This window comes from Globicephala melas, chromosome 10 (assembly GCF_963455315.2).
Source record: "Globicephala melas chromosome 10, mGloMel1.2, whole genome shotgun sequence".
NCBI classification, from domain to species: Eukaryota; Metazoa; Chordata; class Mammalia; order Artiodactyla; family Delphinidae; genus Globicephala; species Globicephala melas.
In genome coordinates, this window is record NC_083323.1 from 46,527,516 (window position 1) to 46,550,062 (window position 22,547).

At 37.4% G+C, this 22,547-nt stretch overlaps 1 pseudogene; it reads left to right on the forward strand.

The window, feature by feature from the left end:
- Positions 1-19,601: 19,601 nt before the first annotated feature.
- LOC138842854 (tigger transposable element-derived protein 1-like) lies at positions 19,602-21,480 on the forward strand (annotated as a pseudogene).
- Positions 21,481-22,547: the final 1,067 nt, after the last annotated feature.

Genomic DNA, 22,547 nt, shown 5'->3' on the forward strand with positions numbered 1-22,547 from the left:
TTCTCTTGGCCAACCCTACCAGGCAGAGAATAAGAAAGGGATAAGGAACTAAAAAAGCACTGTGCTAGGCCCTTTAGATAATGATCTCATTTAATCTTAGAGCATGGAAAACTCTCATTATTAGATAAGTCAGGTGTCTGTGACTCTTCTGGCCATAGGTGAAATAGGTCTTGGTTATTGTTTTGTTTGTGTCAGCTTTTGTCTTGATGTTATTATTCCTGTTAGTTTCCTTACTGCTACTTCAATGATCCTGAGTCCTTGAAACAAACAAAGAAAAAAAACACAGGCCATCGTAAAATGATTGAACTTGAAAGGATCATTAAGGATCCTCAAGCCCAATCAATTCCCTTCATTGTAGAGGTAAAGAAACTAGGAGCAACATGACAAGGACTAAATGCCACAAGCAACAATCACCTTTCCCCTGTTCAGTTCAAAACTGCTTCACCATTTATCATCTCTAAGAGTTAGGACAAAAGTATGACCAAGGTGCTGTGATAGCATGAGGAGGGATACTTAGCTGATGTGTGTGTGTGTGTGTGTGTGTGTGTGTGTGTGTGTGTGTGTGTATGAGAAAGAGAGAGAGAGAAAGAGAGAGAAATGCAGAGAAACAGAAAGAGTTCTCAGGAGATGGGTGAAAAAAGTTTTCCTGCAGTGATTGACACCTTAGGATCAATAAGAAGTAATCCAGGTCAAGATGAAGAGGAAAGGGCATTAAATTCAGAGGAAATAGCATACTAAAAAATATGAAAGGTTGAGAGAACATGGGTGTGTGAAACTGAATGAGGGAATTAAAATGGCATATAAAATGGCCAATGGAAAATATCATTAATATTATGAAGACTCAAGAGGTAAATTCTTCTCAGAGATCTGTATTTGTTTTGATGATCTTGTACTTTAATTATCTTATGGGATTCACATACCCCTCCTCCCTATGTTTTTCTTTTTTACCATGGCTACCAGGAAGCTTAGTGCTTAGTTTTGTATTTTTTAAAAAATAAATTTATTTATTTATATATTTATTTTTGCCTGCATTGGGTCTTTGTTGCTGTGCGTGGACTTTTCTCTAGATGCGCCAAGTGGGGGCTACTCTTCGTTGTGGTTCGCGGGCTTCTCATTGTGGTGGCTTCTCTTGTTGCAGAGCACGGGCTCTAGGTACGCAGGCTTCAGTAGTTGTGGTGCACGGGCTCAGTAGTTGTGGCTCTCTGGCTCTAGAGCACAGGCTTAGTAGTTGTGGTGCACGGGCTTAGTTGCTTCGTGGCATGTGGGGTCTTCCGGAACAGGGATTGAACCCGTGTCCCCTGCACTGGCAGGCGGATTCTTAACCACTGTGCCACCAGGGAAGCCCTTAGTTTTGTATTTAATTGTGGTAGCCTCTTTTGAGACTTGTTTTTCTGATATAATTATATTATCCTTTTTTTTAATTTCCTTCTTATTTATTGTTTAAGTTGTCTTTAAAAAACTATTTTTGCTTACTTATTGACGGTCTGAAAGAGTTCCTGATATGGAAGAGAGGGGAACTCCAGAACAAATTGTGTCTACTTCTCTACTTCTGGCCAGGACTGTCCCTGTATTGACCAATGACTTTTTCATGGCTGTAGAGAATAATTTTTGGTGTTAATAGACCTGTGATTCAGTGGCATAATGATTTAATTAAAATGTTGAAGCTTAGATGTGACAAGCCAAAATGGAGACCAGTTAATTAAGCATAGAATGACCTTTTACAATAATCAAAGAATTTCCTTTATTTCTTCCAGGGATTCAAAGTTTAAATAGACTTTTTATATTCCACATAAAATATACAGGCTTAAAGTTTCCAGGAAGGTATTTTTTGGAATTCTAATCTTTTTTCTTGATTGATTCTAAAATTGGGATAATGTACCACCCCTAAATTCCTGAAAGTAAAAATTTTTTTCAGATCTGTAGTCACACAGTCTGTTAAATTAAACATTTTTTCCCTGTAAGCCATACTCAAATTTTTTTTGAAAGAAAGCAGTTTTTTTGAAATAGCAGTTTGGGGCTTCCCTGGTGGCACAGTGGTTGAGAGTCCACCTGCCGATGCAGGGGACACGGGTTCGAGCCCCAGTCTGGGAAGATCCCACATGCCGCGGAGCGGCTGGGCCCGTGAGGCATGGCTACTGAGCCTGCGCGTCCGGAGCCTGTGCTCCGCAACGGGAGAGGCCACAGCAGTGAGAGGGCCGCGTACCGCAAAAAAAAAAAAAAAAGAAAAATAGCAGTTTGATAATAGTGAATGCTATAATTTGGGGGATCTTGTAATTTTCCAATAGGGAACACTTGAGTACAGCATTAAAGTGATTTTCAGCAATGTGCCTTGATTTGGCTATGGTATTATTATTTAGCATTACATTATTTTCTGTTTACTATTGTACATAATCAAGACCATGAACTTATATAGGCTTGAATGCCACAGTTGCCCATATACCATGACTGTGTCAGTGGGATGAGAACTGAAGCATGCCTGTGTGTTCATACTGGATATTTTCATGACTGATCGCAAAGCATGCAGTTAGATTGACTGTAGCAAGTCACTCCAATATGTTGTACAACAGTAATTTTGTATATTTGGATTTAACCCATATGGGAAAAAATGTCACCAAGTAAAGCTTTGTCTAAAAATATGATTTTTATAGGTTATTTTTTTAACTATCACTTCTCACTTTTGTCCTTGTTTCGCATCGCTTGAGCTGTAAGTTGAGGGGCTCAGAATAATCACTGAATTCATACCATATGACCCTGCTGCATGTGAGAACAGATACTAGTCTATATAAGGAATAAATGTGTGTTTTAAGGGTTTCATGTAAAGATTTTAAATCCAGTTTTTCCATTGCTTCCTTTAACAGACAGATGTGTCTACAGAAAATATGTTGGCCCCAAGAAATAGTAAAATCACTCTTAGGAAAGCAGCAAATCCTTTAAAGTAACCATTTTAAAGGAAAATTGTGAATATATCCCTGAGAAAATAAAATAAACATTCCATACTGCCATTAGAGAATTACTTTACAGGCAGAAGTTTTCAAAGACTGCCCATAAACATCTAAACCTTTATAGTGTGTATCCTTGTATTAACTCACAACTTCCTCTCCACTATTCTCCCCCATGAAATCTCTGCTCAAGTCTTACGTTTTTCTTGCCATTCTCTGAAGATACCATGAGCTCTTGCCTCAGGACCTTTGCATTCAAACTTTCCTCCCTCTATGCTTAGCAAGTTTCTACTGACTGTCCCCCCCCCCCACTATTTTGTTTACATTCAGTCTGATTTCACAGGAAGTTCTGACACACAAATTATACCATAGAATTAATCTTACACGGAGCTGAGCAGACTGCCTTCTGATACCCACATGTCAGTCAGTTATTACCTGTGGGAAACCCTGGAAGGGATGGTGGAAGGCAGTTTGTGAAGGGTGGGGAGCAAAACCTTGCAGGCCTGGCGGTTTCTGTCAGCTTAGGGCAATTCTCTGGAGAATAGGGTAGCTGTATTGGCACCTTATAAAGTGGATCTTGTTGAGGCACCAACTGCATCCACTGTAAAAGTGGTTCATAAATATGTTGTGTCTAACAGGATCAGCATGGTAGCATACAGCAACAACAACAGCAATGTACATTCTACAATGGCATTATGGGTTATTAGATTTTATTCATTTCTGTGTATCAGAAGCTGAATGAATTAGCAAACTGATTAAAGAAGAAACTTGTAGATTAGGAATCAATAAAAGTCTTAATAATCTGTGAGATAATGAGCTAATTTTAGCACCCAACAACTTGCATTTAACCAGAATTTATTGAGCTCTTACTATGTGCCAGTTCCCATACTAGGCACTGGTGATATAAAGGTAACTCAAACAGATGTTCCACCCTCCTCACAACAAGGAGCCTAAAATATAGTGGATTAATTAAATATTATACATCTAAAACACACACACACAGATCTTGCATGACAGTTGAATATTTTGTCAGATTAAAATAGACTCCCATGCTATATGTTTTCAGCATTATATGATAAGAAAATTCTCTTTTAATTTTCAACTCCTGCACTGAAGATTTTTTTGTGTGTTTGGGTTTAATGGATAGGACAATGACATAATTGAAAAAAATATACATGTTGTGATTAAACAGATATATTTAAATTCCGGAGCAGGACTCATTCTGAAATTTAAACCTTGGCAAGTTACAGAATAAATTTGAGCCTTGTTTCTTTATCTCTAAAGAAAATGGCAATGAAATACTTACTGTGCAGGGTTAATGTGTGGTCTTCAAACAATGTCAGTTCTTTCCTCTTTCCAGAAACTATATGTTGAACATGGGTTTTGAAAGAGAGGAAGATAAAATAGACTGCTTCCAATTACTTTAGGACTATCTGACAATGAAAAACTCTGAAACTGCACAATTTCTATCCTGAACGTTAGTATTGCTACAAATTTTTGGCATGTGCAGAAGTTTTGGAAAGCAAGCCTTGTTCTTGGTAAACTGAAAAATATTAATCAATTTTTATTTCTCCTATTCCAAAGAGCTATCTGAGGGAAAAGGAGCTCTTTGGTACGGATTTTCTTTTTTCTGTAACTGAATTTTTCTATGATCTTTCCACAATCATCATGAAGAGAAAAAAATTGGTTCACCTGACTAAGGCTCACATAGAAAAGAACTAATCTTCAGCTGCTTAGTAAATTCCTACAAGTTAGAAGATTTATGTAAAAGGCAATAGGACAAAAATGCAAAGTTTTATGAGCCCTATAGTTGGGTGAAGACTAGACAAAAATGTGAAGAAGACAGTGTTTGTCTTTGGTGTTCCTGATCTCTCCTTTCACTCCTCCATCTTGGGTATACAGGGCTCTCCAGTGCTTTCCCCTTTCTCCTTTATTGGAGGTTCTGTTAAATTAACTCTAATTTGTAAGTGTATTACCTCCCTCAAGGGTATTTTCTGGTCAGTAAGGAGGCAGGACAAAGTCAGAGGAATATATGTATAGTCAATTTGAGAAATATATGATTCTGTAAGGAGTATAAGGAATATGTTTAATGAACTCACGGATTTTTACACCTAAATAAGACAGTTCGATGTGGTAAAATGAACACTGGACAAGCATAGTGGGCATAGGAGGTTTTTTCATCCATTCTCTCTTTTTGAGCAATAGCATAATAGTATTACAATTTCCTTCTGTGGAATTACCTCTCCCCTATTAAGTGAAAACTTTCTGAGACCATAAATCAAGGTACGTGCCTCACTGACTAAGAGGTGGGTGGATGACCCAAGAGTCAATCTGACTTTTTCTTCCTGGTCCTTGGACTTGTTAATGGAATGATCCAGGAATAAAGACAACAGTTGGTTCCTCATGTTCTATGATTGCTCTCTGTCAAAACATTGAACAGTTCCTGTTCCTGAGCCCACTGTAGCTACCTGGTTTTGTACTTTCTGATCTTGGCACTTGAGGCTTTGCTTTACTTCTGTGAGAATTGCATTATCTTCTAGCACATTCCTTCTTTCTTAGGATAGCCAGGGGGGTTTCTGCTGCTTACAACCAAAGACTGACATCCGACTCAAGGTATCAGGAGACGTGATGGCTCTGCGTGAAATACTTGGCATATCTGGTTTTATTTTTCTCATGTGTGAAAAGGAAGTGGTCGAACTACATGGTTTCTAATTTCTTCTCTAATTATAAAAAGAAATAAATGTATAAGGCTGCCCTCCTTAGAAGTCTTTAATAATTCTGAACATATGCCTATTCCTAGATGAATAGATTCAGGGATAATGCACTTTCCCATTAACTGCAACTTCTTATTTGGTCTCTTAGCATGCCTTCAGCCTCTAGGCCCTGGAGTCCATTTAAGGTCATTTAAGCAGAGGCCACATCTGCGGTATCTGAATTATCTGGCTAAGCATCCTGAACTCATTGGATATTTGCCAACCATATGCTAGATCAGGGCCGGTCAGAATGGCCTCATTTTGAAGGACTATTTAAATGGCAAGAGAAATTACATCCTAGAGAAAGGAAAACATGGGTAAAGAGCCCAAGGAATTGGCACAGCTGGGTATCATTAGCAATAATCAAACCTTATCCAAGATAAAAAGCAACAGGAAGTGAGATGGGGGCAATGTGTATATGTATGTGTATGAATATGTATGTATTTATGTACTCGTATGTGTATGTGTATATATATATGTGTGTGTAAGAAATTAAATGTGTAAACACTTTTTAAAAATCTTGTTTCTTCTGCCTGCTTTGCCCCCTCATTCCTCACTTGAATCTTTCTACTGTGTTCCAATGAGAGTGTTTGATGTACTGAAATCATCTTAGAATTTCAGTCTTTGAGGCAGTGACTTTAATGCTACAGACTCAGAGGAAGATTAAATAATTACATCATTAACAAGAAAAAAAAGTGCAAATGTTAAACAACTGCCGGAGAATCTAACCAATGTGAAAAACAGATCCATAAAAGATCCATATCCTTTTCTTCTCCAGTTATTATATATCTTATAATGATTAATTTTCTGATTATAAAACATTTACTTTAGAAAACAATAACTTGGAAAATAAATGAAGTATATATAAAGGAGCAAATAAATATTATCTATACTTTTACCATCCAGATATATCCACTATTAGTATCTTGATGTATTTTCTTTTATTTGCAGAAAATGTTTTTTAATGAAATAATATAAATTTGGGCTTTACTGAGCCTAGTTTGGGAATTCTTCTAATTCTAAACATGCATTTAGTTACCAATTAGTTAGACAAGAGTTCCCTTAGCAGCCCTTAATTTAGCTTTAAAAATATTCTTCAAAAATAATTATCCAGCAGCTTTTATTTTTGAAGCTTAAATTTGGTGGTTTACATTTGCCTCTCCCCCATCCCAATCCCTTTCACTCACTCCATTGTACCAATCTTTGCTCACCTTCAAGTGTAAGCCAAAAGTCCCCACCCCCAACCACACAAATCCACAGGACATGTCAAAATAGGAAGAGATAGTCAATGATAATAATTGAACACATGTGGTAGATACCTTACCAATGACTTTTTGTGTTTTATCTCATTTAATCCTCACAAAGCCTTATGATAAAGATACTATTAATGTGCTCATTTTACTGATGAGGAAACTAAATCTCAGGGAAAGTAAATGACTTGCTTAAGATGGTCATAAACTAGTTAGTGGCAAAGCTGACATTTACTCTCAGGTCAACCTGATCTCAAAGCCACTATGCTACTGTAGCATGTAAGGGCAAAGAAAAGCCATGCCTAGACAAAATTGTGAAGGCAAAAGTCTGTGTTTAGTGCTCTTAATTCCCATCCAGTAGGAGCCCTTTTTAAAAAATAGTCTTTGATGGGAAGAAGGGTATTCATTAAGGGCTTTCTGTATTAAGGTAGGTGAGATACTTTGAACATTATGATGTTCGTAGGGAGCATTGACCTCTAGAACATTAGATCTAGCATCTAGAGTTCTACTAAGTTATCTAGCTATACTAAGTATGATCTCATTCCTTCAATTTACAGATAAAAAATGGAAGCCTAGAGAGGTGAGATTATAATTTCTTGGCAATAATAGAGTATGGCCTAGAATCTGTATCTCTTGATTCTCTCAATCTAGAACTTTCTGGTCACACCGAGGCTTCTTTGTTTCATAAGGTAGATGAATCTGATGAAACAAAATGATTTTGAATGGACTTTGAAGAGTATTGTTTTTCCACCTGCTAGATGATTTTCTCTAGGTTCCAGTTTTTTAGGCCAAGGCACACAGTGGCTAATATTTACTTTCAAGGCTTTGTGTCTTTCTGATTTTATCAACAGAATCACTTGAGATTCAACCAGTTCATATTCCTAAGTTTTAAAATGCCCATGTGAAACATTTTCTGTACCATCTGTCCTATGTGTTGTTTCAATTTATATGGAACCACATAAGGCAGAAGTTATGTCTGAAATGGTTTCATGTTATAATGTGTGTTCTTTTTCTCTTTTTGGCTCTTTGTTATAATTTTTTTTGTAGAAAAACATATCAAACACAAAAACTAACCAAATGAAACAAAAGTATAAAACACAGTCCCTTTGCGTAGTTTAACAGAAAAAGTAGTTTAGAAAATAAAAGGATAAATTGATGCATGTAGATCTATTTCTGTTTGAATTCTTATGATTGGTCTCAAGTCTACTTGCCTTGGAAGAGTTCATTCTGAATTTTTCCATCATGAAATTCAGTGCTTCTCTTCAATCCAGAACTCAAGGCCATTACTGAAGCCACTTTACCTTTAGTCTGGAAGGTACTTTCTTTCCCATTGGTTTTGACCTTAAGCTTGATCTTGACCCTCTGAGTTTGACTATTTAAAATAATTAGGTTGCAGAAATAACAGGAACATTTCTCATTAGATAGAAATGATGAGAACAGAATGTCTATTTAGTTTTCTTCCGATAAAGTGAGCTGAAATTCCCAGAAGACTGAATAAGAATAGATAGTAAGGGCAGATGTTTTCAGATTTGTAGACTTATGAAATAATTCTGTGAAATGTCATTTGAATAAGTATATGCTTTACAAAACTAAGCTCTGTCAGCACCACACCCAGGACATTTACTATAATACTCATTTCAAATAAGCATGTATGGATTTTCTTTTTTTTTTAATTAATTAATTTATTTTTGGCTGTATTGGGTCTATCTTGTCTGTCTTGACCATGGGACTGGAAGCTTCAGGAAGCAGGATAATGTATATCTCATTCACCACTGTGTATCCAGGATCAAGCCCAGTGATTGGCATATAGTAGACATTTAGAAAATATTTGATAATAAATGAATCTAAGCCCCACATAGGACAGCATTACCCAGCATCATAGAATAGGGCTTATCATAAAAAAAGGGGAAACCTGTATTTTTTCCTTCAGGCTTTACCACTGTCAGGGAATTGAGAAAAGGATTTCTGGATGCATAAATTTTCTTTTAGTCATGTGCCGAAGGATACAGGATATAGGATATTTTTGAATACTGTATAATTGTGAATATTAAAATGTACAAACTCATACAACTCAATAACAAAAAACCAAACAATTCAATAAAAAAATGGGTAGAAGAACTAAACAGACATTTTCCCAAAGACATCCAAATGGCCAACAGGTACCTGAAAAGATGCTCAATATCATTAATCATCAGGGAAATGCAAATCAAAGCCACAGTGAGATATTACCTCACACCTGTTAAATGGTTAGCATTAAGAAGACAATTGATAACAAGTGTTGGCAAGGATGTGGAGAAAAGAGAAACCTTGTACACTGTTAGTGGGAATATAAATTGGTTCAGCCACTATGGAAAACAATATGGAAATTCCTCAAAATATTAAAAATAAATCTACCATATGACCCATCAATGCTACTTCTGGGTGTATACCTAAAGGAAATGAAAACAGGATATTGAGAGATATATGCACTCCCATGTTTATTGCAGCATTATTCACAATAGCCAAGATATGGAAACAACCTACGGCCCACCAACAGATGAATTGTTAAGAAGTTGTGGTATAATACACACAAATGGAATATTATTAAGTCATGACAAAGAAGGACATCTTGTCATTTGTGATAACCTGGATGAATCTTGAGGACATTATGCTAAGTGAGGTAAGTCAGACAGAGAAAGATAAGTACTATATGATCACTCATATGTGGAATCTAAAAAAGCCAAATTCGTAGAAACAGAGTAAAATGGTGGTTACCAGGGGATGGGGGCAGGGGAGGAATGGGATAGAACATATGTTGTTTAAGGGTACAACCTTGCAACAAGTAGTAAATAAGCCTTAGAGATAAGAACTTAGTTATTCTAACCACTCAAATGATGAGAAATGATAATTAGGTAAAGTGATAGAGGTGCTAATTATTGATAAAATGACAATCATACTACAATATATAAAGGTATCAAAATCAATATGTTGTATCCCTTACATTTACACAGTGTTATATGCCAAATATATTTCTATTTATTTATTTTTTAAAATATTATTTATTATTTTTGGCTGTGTTGGGTCTTCGTTGCTGTGCATGGGCTTTCTCTAGTTGCGAGCGGGGGCTACTCTTTGTTGTGGGCAGGCTTCTCGTTGGCAGTGGCTTCTCTTGTTGTGGAGCACAGGCTCTAGGCACGCAGGCTTCAGTAGCGGCACTTGGGCTCAGTAATTGTGGTGTGCGGTCTCTAGAGTGCAGGCTCAGTAGTTGTGGCACATGGGCTTAGTTGCTCCATGGCATGTGGGATCTTCCAGCACCAGCGCTCGAACCTGTGTCCCCTGCATTGGCAGGAAGATTCTTAACCACTGAGCCACCAGGGAAGTCCCATATACTTCTATTTAAAATGTACAAATATTCATTTTGTATTACATACCTAAATATAAATGAAACTAAATTTGTTTAACTTATGAGAATTCCAAAATGTAAGAGATTTATAAAGGTAGCCAATCCTTGACCGTATAAAATGCTTTTCTTCCCAAAGTAATGATAGATTAGATTTCTAGATGTATAAATTATAGGCATCCATCACCTATAGGTAGGGAATATCTGGGGTGAAGGAGATAGACAAAGAAGACCTCTATGAAGAGATGACATTTAAATGGAATGCGTGATAAAGTGGGGTAGAGGTGAGGTGTTGCTTTTGGTTGCTACCATCTATTTGAGCTATAGGTCTGAGCTAAATTTTTAAATATATTGTGTAGCATCTCTGTAATACGATGTCCACATTACAGATGAGCAAACCTAGGCCTTAGTTACCAAGGTCACAAAGCTAGTAATAAGGGGAAGGGGGGAGGGGGACATAATCCTGGGTCTGACTCCAGAGTTCATAGCCTTTGAAACTCTAATTCCATTTCCAGAAAAACTATCATAAAGGAATAACTAGAGATTCAAATACAAATTTAGGTAAAAGGATGATTCTCTCAACTCATTGTTTTTCAAATTCCCACTAGTCTGATTTGGGGGATGAGGAGGGATTTCAGATGGAGTTATAGTTTCATTTAATCACAGTCCTTATCTTCCAAACAGATAACCCCAGAGATTTATGGCCTTTTGGTCATCACCAGCTTATATCTTAACCCAGCAATCTTATTTTAATGTTTCTTTGTTAAATTTCCTGTAAATACTCCAGCTTCTTAAATTCTTTTTGAATTTATCGTAACATCTTACTGGCTCTCTCATTAGGGTTAATGAGTTAAAGAAAATCTTTTACATGTGTTAATTTTACATTTGCTTGAGAGTCATGATTTTATTTTTTGAAAATTATACTTTAACATGGAGGATAAAGAGTCTATCTTCATTACTCAGTTTTATTGTGTTTTATTGATGCTCGGTAAAGTGGGATTATTTGTAATTTGCTATGAGTATTTATTCCTATTACTTGATTCATAATTCACTGTGTACATTTATGTCTGTTAAACCTCCATACAGGAGGTTTTATTCTTTTAAATTAGTGCTTTTACAAGGAAATTCTCAAAGATTTTCAGTTAGGTGAAATATCCAAATTTGATGGACCCAATTAACATTGGCAGTCAGAACCCTAATGCCCAGAATAAACAAAGTAAGCAGGGGCCAATTTGGTGCTATAGCTAAAATTAAGTTGACATCATCATAGATCCTTCTGTACCTGATTTCCTCCTTTGCCTCATTCTCCTTTTATCCTCCGGTATATACTTTGCAAGGTATGTTGAGACAGGTATTTTAAAGAGCAATCAAGTTGGCCAGTACTTCATATCTGTTCGCATGCTTTTTTTATTTGCCATTCAGTAAAGTGAATGGATACCCAATTGCTAACAGCATTATTTATGCTTGGGTTCTATGCCTACAGTGTTCCACTGGTTTAAAAGAATGTAGATTCCAATTTGACAAGCAGTGTTTATTAATGGATTTTTCCATTTCTTTCAGTGGAAGTTAATGACAGATAGTTAAGATTGCTTTGAATTTTGAGGAAACTCTTTGATATGAATACAGTGGACTGAAAACAAAGCATTCACTTACTGATCACATCTCATTTGTCTACATTCCATTAATTCTATGTAGTGCCATGCTCATTGACTTAAGGTGTTTTGTGTTTGTTATGCTAATGTGCTGTGGAAATAACACCTTTAAAATTTTCCAGCTCAAAGTATCCTACATAACAGTTGAAAGTGATAACTTGAGCTTTGAGGGAGGGGGGTACTGTATCAACACCAACAGTACTTTTCAGTTTTGTAAAAACAACAAAGTAGTTGAAATGTAAATGTCCAACTTTGCCTGATTGTTGTGTCAGGCGATTTCCATTACTGATAGCTGTTATGTATAAACCATTTAGTCATCTCTCCACAATTAGGGACCAGGGAATTGCCACATTACTGAAAAAGAAACTAGAAGCTTCCTTTGTGTTTTATGTTTACTTGCTGTAGACAAGTTAAACCATTGTTTGGTCCGGGATGTTGAAGTTTCAAATAAGTCTCAAGACTTCTCATTGTGTCCTGAAACTTTAAACTTTTCTAAAGCAATTATCTTGCTTTGACACTAACTGATGAAGTGATGTTTGGCAAGTCAGTTAACCTCTACCTTCTAGGTTTCCTTATCTTGAAGGGGTGGCTATTGAAGTAGGTGACTGGGAAGATTTCTTTTTAGTAAGCATTTCTGAGTCTTTAATTTGGGCCTTTGTCTAATGATATCCAGAGATTTACAGGCTATAACTAATTTGTGAATTTTCTTTTAAAATAATGACACTCTACATTAGTGTTTACAGTTTACATATTACTCCCAGAAACAGGTTTGTCCCTTCATAACTAACAGCTTGTGGTACATAGTAAGTGCTCAGTATACATGTTTGTTGTGAATTAATTAATTCATTCTACTACAAATGTTTAAACCTTCCTAGTTCAGGTTTGTGTTTCTCCAAGTATTAGAATAATAATAGATGAGAAAAACATTTGGTCTTTCCTCATTTTTTTTTAACGGAAATGAGTTAATCGTGTCCATTATAATAGAAGGTAAATCTTTTCTTAAGTGATTTGCAATAGGTAAAATGTGGAAAGAGCACTGGATTTGGGGGTAGAGGAACTTGTTTCTAGTCTGGTTCTGCAACTCAGTTGGACAAGTCATATCTCTTACCTGTAAAGTGGGAATAATATCTCACAGAGTTGTGACGTATAGCACTTCATCATCTGTGAAGTGCTTTACAAATGTGAGATAGTCTCATTCTTTGATTAACTTATACAACTCTACATGCTAGATTTAGATCTCTTAATTCTTTTTCCCCAGGATTGAAATGGAAAACTGGAAAAGTTGATGAATTTATGCTCACAAAACCAGGTCGAAAAGCCAGGGCAGCTATGACAAGGTTGAAGTTCATCCATCAGAAGTGAATGAAACAGAGGGGTCAACCTCCCTAATCATTTTGATCACCAGGATAATGATGACTGACCAATTAGACTAGTCATTGATATCCAGCATAAAGATGGCCATAACAGATGTGATCATCCCCACTACAGATAATTTAATGGAAAACAACAACCATTAATAACACGACTGGAAGTAAGGAAACGTGGATTTAGACTCCTGCCAATGACAAGGAATATGATCTAAAGTTAATCACTCAATCTTTCTGAGCCCTAGTTGCCACTTCTGTGAAATTGTGGTTGGGAGTAAATGACTTTCATGTTTCTTATTTGGCATCATTGCTGATTCCTCTTCCAGCCATGCCTTCAAGTGATGGAGCTGAGGTAGGTATTTTCTTTTTGTTACATTTCTATGTCTTCTCAAATTTATCTGGAATGGCATTTTAAACTATTCTTTATTTTGTGCCTACCAATCATTGTATTTTAGGTTAGTCAAAACATCAGTCTTGGCTTTTATGATTTGTAGTTTGGAGAAGATGCTTCCAAAGGAAATTTAAAGAGACTAATAATTAAATTTATCTGTTCACAATTCAGAGAATAAATTAGGCAGGCTCTTTTAACAGCAAAAATGATTTTCTCAACATAGTCCAAATTAATAAAACAAAACGATTGTAATGTAAAATTATGTATACTTAAATCATAAAATAGGACTTCTGATTTTATTAAATCAGATCAAATAAGGTTTTTCTTCCATAGCACATTATCACTCAAGCTTAAAAATATTTTGAAGGTAAGTAAAACGATGTTCTAAGCTCACTTTTACAGAGAGAAATTCTTCTCAGGAGAACTAAACAAGTATATTTACATTTTGGCATCAAGACTGGTAAGGCTGGTAAACTGTCTTCCAAGGAAACTAGAGAAAGTGGTCTCCCTTGAGACATGTAAATGTGAATCAACCTGGTGAAGCAATTCATGAATCAACCTTAAATAACTAAAATGAATCAAGACCTCTTTATAATATCACCTTGTCACCATTTATTCATTTACCTGTCAACCTTATTTGGATGTTATAAAGGCCAACTAACTAAGAAGTGAAAACTCAGAGAAATGCCTGAGGACTGTAGAATTTTCTTGAGGTAGGATCAAGCAGGATGGGGGCTCAGCACTGGGTCTCTGCAGCTGGCAACACTTTGCTGCTTTGTTAGTGTCTGCTATATTGGGTACATTGTTACTGGTACAAAATCAGGGTTCTGTGCAGCGAAGAGGAGGAAATGGCTGTTGGTTAGGGAACAAACACTGTCTTCCACAGGTACTATCCAGCACACTCATATCTGATTGATTTCCTCTGAGTAAGTATCTGTTCAATCATTATTTCCAACTTTTACTCCCTTTCTTTTAAGCTATGGAGCTGCTAGAAAAGAAAAAATAATTCCGTGCAAAATAGAAAAACAAAAAAAGCAACTTCTTTCACTTGAATTACTGAGTTAACCACCATGGAGTCACAGAACTCTGAAGAGCAGTTTGTAATCCACTCAAGTTTGCCAGTTTTTAAAAATTGTGACATCCGAAAATAAGGACATAATTTGGGGCTAGTTCGGCAGGCACAAAAATGATCTGTCAACTCACTTGTTTATATCTGGTAGATGTTCTTTAACCCATTGCCTGTTTACCTATATACCAGATTAACCAAAATTTACCATTCTGTCAGTAAAACTTGCCCATTGAGGCCCACAGTGCTGAAGACTGAAGGCTAGGGAGGCTATTCTCTAGTATACTCTGCATGTCCCTCTCTCAGTTGAGTAGTACACTTACCAAGACTTGGTTGTGCTTTTCTAAGCTGTTCATAATAGTTGGACTTGTTACTGCAGTAATGTAATTTGAATATTATATAACCAAAGAAATGTGAATGCAAAAATAAAAATGCTATCTTGTGAGAACTGTGTTGACAAAAATTAACTCAAAATGGATCATTTGACCTAAAGCTAAAACTATAAAACATCTAGAAGAAAACATAGGAGACAATCTTTGAAACCTTGGCTTAAGCTAAAGTTTCTTAGATGGAACACAAAAAGCACAAACTATAAAAGAAAAAAAAACAATACATTGAACTTCATTGAAATGAAAACATTTTGATCTTTGAAAGAAGATGAAAAGAAAAGCTTGAACTGGGAGAAAATATTTGCAACACATATACTTGGTAAAAGACATATCCACAATAGTAAAGAATAAGAACTCTTACAATTCAATAAGATTATTCAATATTTATTATATGTAAAAAAATAATAAACAGCCCAATTTAAAAATGATCGAAAGGATTGAACAAATAAGTAATGGATGGTGGATGTTAAGAGCCAGGTTTCTCTCTGTTGAAGAGGGAAGTTACAGATGAGCAAGAAGAGAAGTCTAGAATGAACTAGCCTTCTGTGATACTGGATTAGAGTCTGAGACATCTTATGCATCCACTTAATACATACACAAATGGATAGATACAGAAACAATTATAGATCTGTTTGTGGTTAGTACACACAACCTAGTTCTGTCTAAGATGGCATAGGGGACTTCAAGTACAGCTGGGCCTCATGGGAATAGGAAAGCAGTCTCTATAATCCGGCCTCCTGAGAACTCATCAGGTAGCTTCTCTCTCTCCTCTGATGCTCTCTGTGGTCACATGGTGTCTTGGTTATCTCACCTAATGCTGCTACATTCTCCAGTTTTTCTTACAACTGGCTTTTCTGCTTATGAAACTGCATGCACATGGTTGCAAATGGCCACCACTTTAAAAGTCCACATTAACTAATCACTCAGTGCCCACCACCATCTAACTGACTTAATCTCTATGTCTCTTAGATTTAGTTCTTTGGAGAGGATATCATTGAGCCAGCTTGGATCACCTGTGTCTGGGGAGCAAGGTTACTTGTGTAAACATGGCTGCTGGGCAAGCAGCTTCATAGGTGTGCGACCTGTGCAGTCACACGGGGTCCTGGGCTCAGAAGGGCTCTCCACACTCACTTTAATGTTCCACTGTCACTGTCAGGAAATTCTTAATTTTCAAATGAGGGCCCCATAAATGATGTAGCCAGTTCTGTCGCTGGGCTCAGCTGTGGGGCAAGATTAGGTGGTGTGAGATTCTCTTATAAGGAGATACTGGCGATAGGAAAATTTGGTGTATTTAGAGTCTTGATTTTCAAAACTAGGCTTCTCCCTTCTTTGAACTCACATCACTGCTTAGTGCCTCATTCATCTTAACAGAAAATATTGGCTCCTAATAGGTACTATTCTGTGCTAGGCACTGAAAACACTCAGTGAACAAGACAGATTTGGTTCTTTGTCGTGGAACATAGTGTCAGCCAAGTTTACCCCAGTCCTAGAGTTACTGCCTTGTTCAATTTTTTCTTAAGGAACTGCCATTTTGTCGTGACCCTTCTACCCTGAAGCTTCCTGTCTGCTCTAGTCATAACTCGGGCAAGTGTAACTGAAAGGCATGCCTGGGACCTTAGTGGCAGAGACTGGTAGGGAAAAGAAGCCAGTAATAAGATTTGTAGATTTGCCAGGCTGAAGGTTCCTTTATTGCCCCCCTTCAAGCACACTCAGTCCCAACAAACTGATAGTTGGCAGCCTACTATGGCAAGTCCAAAGGACATAGTAAGCTTACTTCCAGCTGTCATTAATATCCAAGTTAGTCTTATCTGATAGGAAGTGGGAGTGCAAGGCATCAGGGAGTAGTAAAACTCAGATGGGTAGCAACATTGTGGTTTTAAGTCCTGGATTTATTTTGTAGCAAGATCCTTAGCTAGCAGCTGGGACTATAAGGAAACAAGGCCTTCCTAGTGGAAAGTGCTGGAAGAAGTAGGGAGGAGGTATGACAGTCAAGTATATAGATGCTCAGATATTAATAAAGATCAAATAAGGAAGCCAATGCAGAATACATCTTAGAAGGCCTTAAGAGAAGGCTGAGATCCCTGGACTTCCCTCAAATCATGGTCAACACAACACCATGACTATTTTTAGATCCAACCAGCTGCTGATGCTTCCTCATATTGCTCAGAAGTGGCTCAGGGACCAAGTGCGGCTGAGTCCACAGGTTGAAGATATCAGAATCTACAACTGATCGAATTTGCTTAAATGCATAAATCTGTGAATGTTGTTAGCTCTGCAGTTATTCATTGCTGAAAGTTAATCACTTTTTCAGGTACTCATCTACTTTGTGGTATACTTCCCTTATAGAGCATCCTTTGTGATGTTTCTTGCAATAAAGCCAGTTTGCTATGGCAGAAATTGCTAACCCTTCTTCCTATTAGGAAGAGAACACCTGAATTTGGCTGATCACATGACTGCCCAACTTTATTTCTCAGCATCCCAGGCAGCAAGATGTGGCCTATAGAAGACTAAGTTTTGCCAGTGTGATGTGACTGGAAATGATGTGTGCAACTTCAGCATCATTTCCTTAAGAATAAAGCTGCTTGCTTGGGACTCCTACTTTCCTTCTTTCCACTGGCTGGATAGTGGCTACAACTGCAGCAGTGTCCTTGATGTGAAGAGTGGCAGAAATAGCAATCTGGGTCCCAGGATGATCTCACCAAATTGAGCCCACCAATTTGGGACTGTTAAGTGAGAAGTGAGAAAAAAACAACCATTTTTTAACCCACTGTTTTTGGGGTTTCTTTATTATAATGGTGTAGCCTATACTCTAATTCACCTATTTGTTGAGGACTACTTTGTACCAGGCATTAGGTACCAATGCTCTAAGCATTTGTACATATTATCTCATTCAGTTCTCTTGACCACACTCTCAAGACAGTACTAATATCCCTATTTTATAGGTTGCTAAATTGAGGTTCAGACAAGTTAAGCAACGTACTCAAGATTCCATAGCTACTAAACGGCACAAGGATTCAGATTCAGGGTTGTTTGACTACATAGTCCTTGCTGTATCTCCCACATTTTGCTACTGAGCCTTCCAGGATTTTTGTTTCCTCTGCTAGTGTGGCCTTGTAGAAATGTCAGTTGCAGATAGTAAAACATCCCCCTCCCCATATCCCACTTTCTTCATCAAGAAAAAGCAGAGAGTTTAATACACATTATTATTAAAGGTAATAAAACAAGTGGGATGGGCCATTTCCAGTTATCTTGTTTACCCCTTTGATTCTATCTGCAGCTTCTTCTTGTAACATTATTAATGAGGTTATAACTCTGTGTACCCAAGGAGTCATTTTCTGTGATGTTTCCTTTTCTGATATATAACTGAAGGGAAGCTCTGAGACTATTAGAAGAATTAACCTTTCAACTATATAAGATTCTTATTGCTTGTATATATTTTTTAATTACAGGAGAATGTCATCAGTAGATACAAGTATAGTCTCTACTTACATGAGCAACATAGTGGTGGGTATACAGTATTGCTCTTTTTATCTGGGGAAGCCTCAGTAGCAGGAAGGGTATGAGTTAGGTAGAACTGAACTCTAGCAAAGTGTTACTTTACGATTGAAAAGCAGGAAGTACTGAGATTAAAAACACACCAATATCTTCAGGAGACAGTTGTGAGTGTGTGGTATTGGGAGAGAGGATGTGGTCTAAGTCATATAAATAACAAATACTTGAGTTCACTAATTGTCAGGCACTGCAGGCATACCTCATTTTATTGCACTTCACTTTATCGTGCTTCACAGATACTGTGTTTTTTACAAGTCAAAGATTTGTGGCAACCTGGTGTCAAGGAAGCCTATCAGCTCCATTTTTCCAGCAGCATTTGCTCACTTTGTGTCCCTGTGTCACATTTTGGTAATTCTTACACCATTCCAAACTTTTTCATTATTATTATATTTGTTATGGTGATCTATGATCAGTGATCTTTTTTTTTTTTTTTTGGCTGCATTGGGTCTTCGTTGCTGCATGTGGGCTTTCTCTAGGTGTGGCGAGCGGGGGCTACTCTTCATTGTGGTGCGCGGGCTTCTCATTGCAGTAGCTTTTCTTGTCGCAGAGCATGGGCTCTAGGCGTGCGGGCTTCAGTAGTTGCAGCATGTGGGCTTCAGTAGTTGTGGCACACAGGCTCAGTAGTTATGGCTTGCAGGCTCTAGAGTGCAGGCTCAGTAGTTGTGGCACATGGGCTTAGTTGGCCCGAGACGTGGGAATCTTCCTGGACCAGGGATCAAACCCATGTGCCCTGCGTTGGCAGGTCGATTCTTAACCACTACGCCACCAGCGAAGTCCCGATCAGTGATCTTTGATGTTACTATTGTAATTGTTTTGGCGCCCCATGAACCATGACCATATAAGACAGAGAACTTAATCCATAGATGTTGTGTGTTCTGTCCGCTCCATTGACTGACTGTTCCCTCATGTTTCAATCTCTCTCTCTCTCCCCCTTCGGGCCTCCCTATTCCCTGAGACACAGCAGTATTGAAATTAGACCAATTAATAATCCTACAGTATCCTCTAAGTGTTCAAATGAAAGGAAGAATTATACACCTTTCACTTTAAATCAGAAGCTAGAAATGATTAAGCTTAGTGAGAAAGGCATGTTGAAAGCCGAGATAGGCCAAAAACTAGGCCTCTTGTACCAAACAGTTAGCCAAGTTGTGAATGCAAAGGAGATGTTTTCGAAGGAAATTAAAACTGCTACTCCAGTGAACACATGAATGGTAAGAAAGTGAAACAGCCTTATTGCCCATATGGAGAAAGTTTTAGCGTTCTGGATAGAAGATAAAACCAATCACAGCATTCTCCTTAAGCCAAAGCCTAATCCAGAGCAAGCAAGGCCCTAACTCCCTTCAAGTCTATGAAGGCTGAGACAGGTGAGGAAACTGAAGAAGCTAGCAGAGATTGGTTCATGTAGTTTAAGGAAAGAAGTCATCTCCATAACATAAAAATGCAAGGTAAAGCAGAGAGTGCTGATGTAGAAGCAGCAGCAAGTTATCCAGAGGATCTAGTTAAGATAATTAATGAAGGTAGCTACACTAAGCAACAGATTTTCAGTGTAGAGGAAACAGCCTTCCATTGAGGACAGTGCCATCTCAGACTTTCATAGAGAAGTCGATGCCTTGCTTCAAAGCGTCAAAGGACAGGCTAATGCAGCTGGTGACTTGAAGTTGAAGCCAGTGCTCATTTGTCATTCTGAAAATCCTAGGAACCTTAAGAATTATGCAAAATCTACTTTGCCTGTGCTCTATCAGTGGAATAACAGAGCCTGGATGACAGCACATCCGTTTATGACACAGTTTACTAAATATTCTCAGGTCACCATTGAGACCTACTGCTCAGAAAAAGAAATTTCTTTTAAAATACGACTGCTCATTGACAGTGCACCTCGTCACCCAAGAGCTCTGATGATGTACAATGAGATTTATGTTGTTTTCATGCCTGCTAACACAACATCCATCTTGCAGCCTATGGATCAAGGAGTCATTTCAACTTTCAAGTCTTATGATTTAAGAAATACATTTCGTAAGGCTATGGCTGCCTTCACAGATAGTGATTCCTCTGATGGATTTGGGCAAAGTAACTTGAAAACTTTCTGCAAAGCGTTCACCATTCTAGATACCATTAAGAACATTCGTGATTCATGGGAAGAGGTCAAAATATCAGCACGAACAGGAGTTTGGAAGAAGTTGATTTCAACCCTCATGGATGACTCTGAGGGGCTCAAGACTTCAGCGGAGGAAGTAACTGCAGATGTGGTGGAAATAGCAGGAAAACTAGAATTAGAAGTGGAGCCTGAAGATGTGACTGAATTGCCGCAATCTCATGCTAAATCTTGAACAGATGAGGAGTTGCTTCTTAAGGATGAACAAAGAAAAGTGATTTCTTGAGATGGAATCTACTCCTGGTGAAAATGCTGTGAAGATTGTTGAAATGACAGTAAAGGATTTAGAATATTACATCAATTTAGTTGATAAAGCAGCAGCAGGATTTGAGAGGATTGACCTCAATTTTGCAAGAAGTTCTATTGTGGGTAAAATTTTACCAAACAGCATTGTATGCTACAGACAAATCGTTGGTGAAAGGAAGAATCAACCAATGTGGCAGATGTCATTGCTGTCTTATTTTAAGAAACTGCCACAACCTCCCCAGCCTTCAGCAACGACCACCCTGATCAGTCAGCTGCCGTCAACATCGAGGCAAGACCCTCCATCAGTAAAAAGATTAGGACTCACTGAAGCCTCAGATGATGGTTAGCATTTTTTGGCAATAAAGTACTTTTTATATATGTCCATTTTTTTAGATCTAATGCTATTACACACTTAATAGATTACAATATAGTATAAACATAACTTTTATATGCACTGGAAAACCAAAAAATTAGTGTGACTCTCTTTATAGCAATATTCACTTTGTTGAGGTGGTCTGGAACTGAACCTACAGTATCCCCGAAGTATGCCTGTATACCTGGCAACAGGGATACAAAGATAAATAAGACACAGGCTTCATGTACGTAGTATTTTGCCTTTGCTTTTTAATTCATTTGAGTTATTAGAGGTTTATTCCTTGGGTTTTCTGTATTGTAGCCTATAGAAAATAAAATTTGCTTTAAAAAAAAAGAATTTCAAGAGATAATGTTGTTCAGACCTAGAACTAGCTCATCCCTCATTGGTATCACTAACCAAAACTACAATTTCTGCTTGGATGATTCAGAAGAAATAATAAAAAGGGTCATAGGATCAGGAGAAAGGGACAAATGGAACTTGAAGTGTTTGGGGTCAGGAGACAGGGTTTTGCTTCAGACTCTAGAATGAAATAGAATCTGAAATAGATTTTCTGAGTTGAAAAGTCTGGGTTAGAACCTTGGCCTTGCTCTATAACTTCAGGCAAACTACTTCAATGTTCAACACATTTATTGGAAACTGACTGTGCGTCAAACACTGAACTAGGTGTATATGGTAGTGAACATCGTAGACAAAGTTCCTGTCCTCATGTCAGTTTAGTGGTACATATTTGAGGAAATAAAGCCCATAAGGGAATAGACAAGTACTATTTTAGAAAGCGAGGTCAGGAAAGACGTCTCTGAGAAGGTGTCATTGGAGCTGAGACTTAAATGAAGCAAAGATATTGCTTTAGGGAATTTTAGTAGTTTCTGAGCTTTAGTTTTCTCAACTGTAAAATGAAAAATAATAAAGGTCTACCTTATGGGGTTGTTAAAAATAGAATGAGATAGTATATGAGGTTAGTAAACCATAGTGACTAATCAAAAGTGAGGTATTATTACTTCTACTGTTACTCTCATGTTTCTCTTTGAAAATAATGTT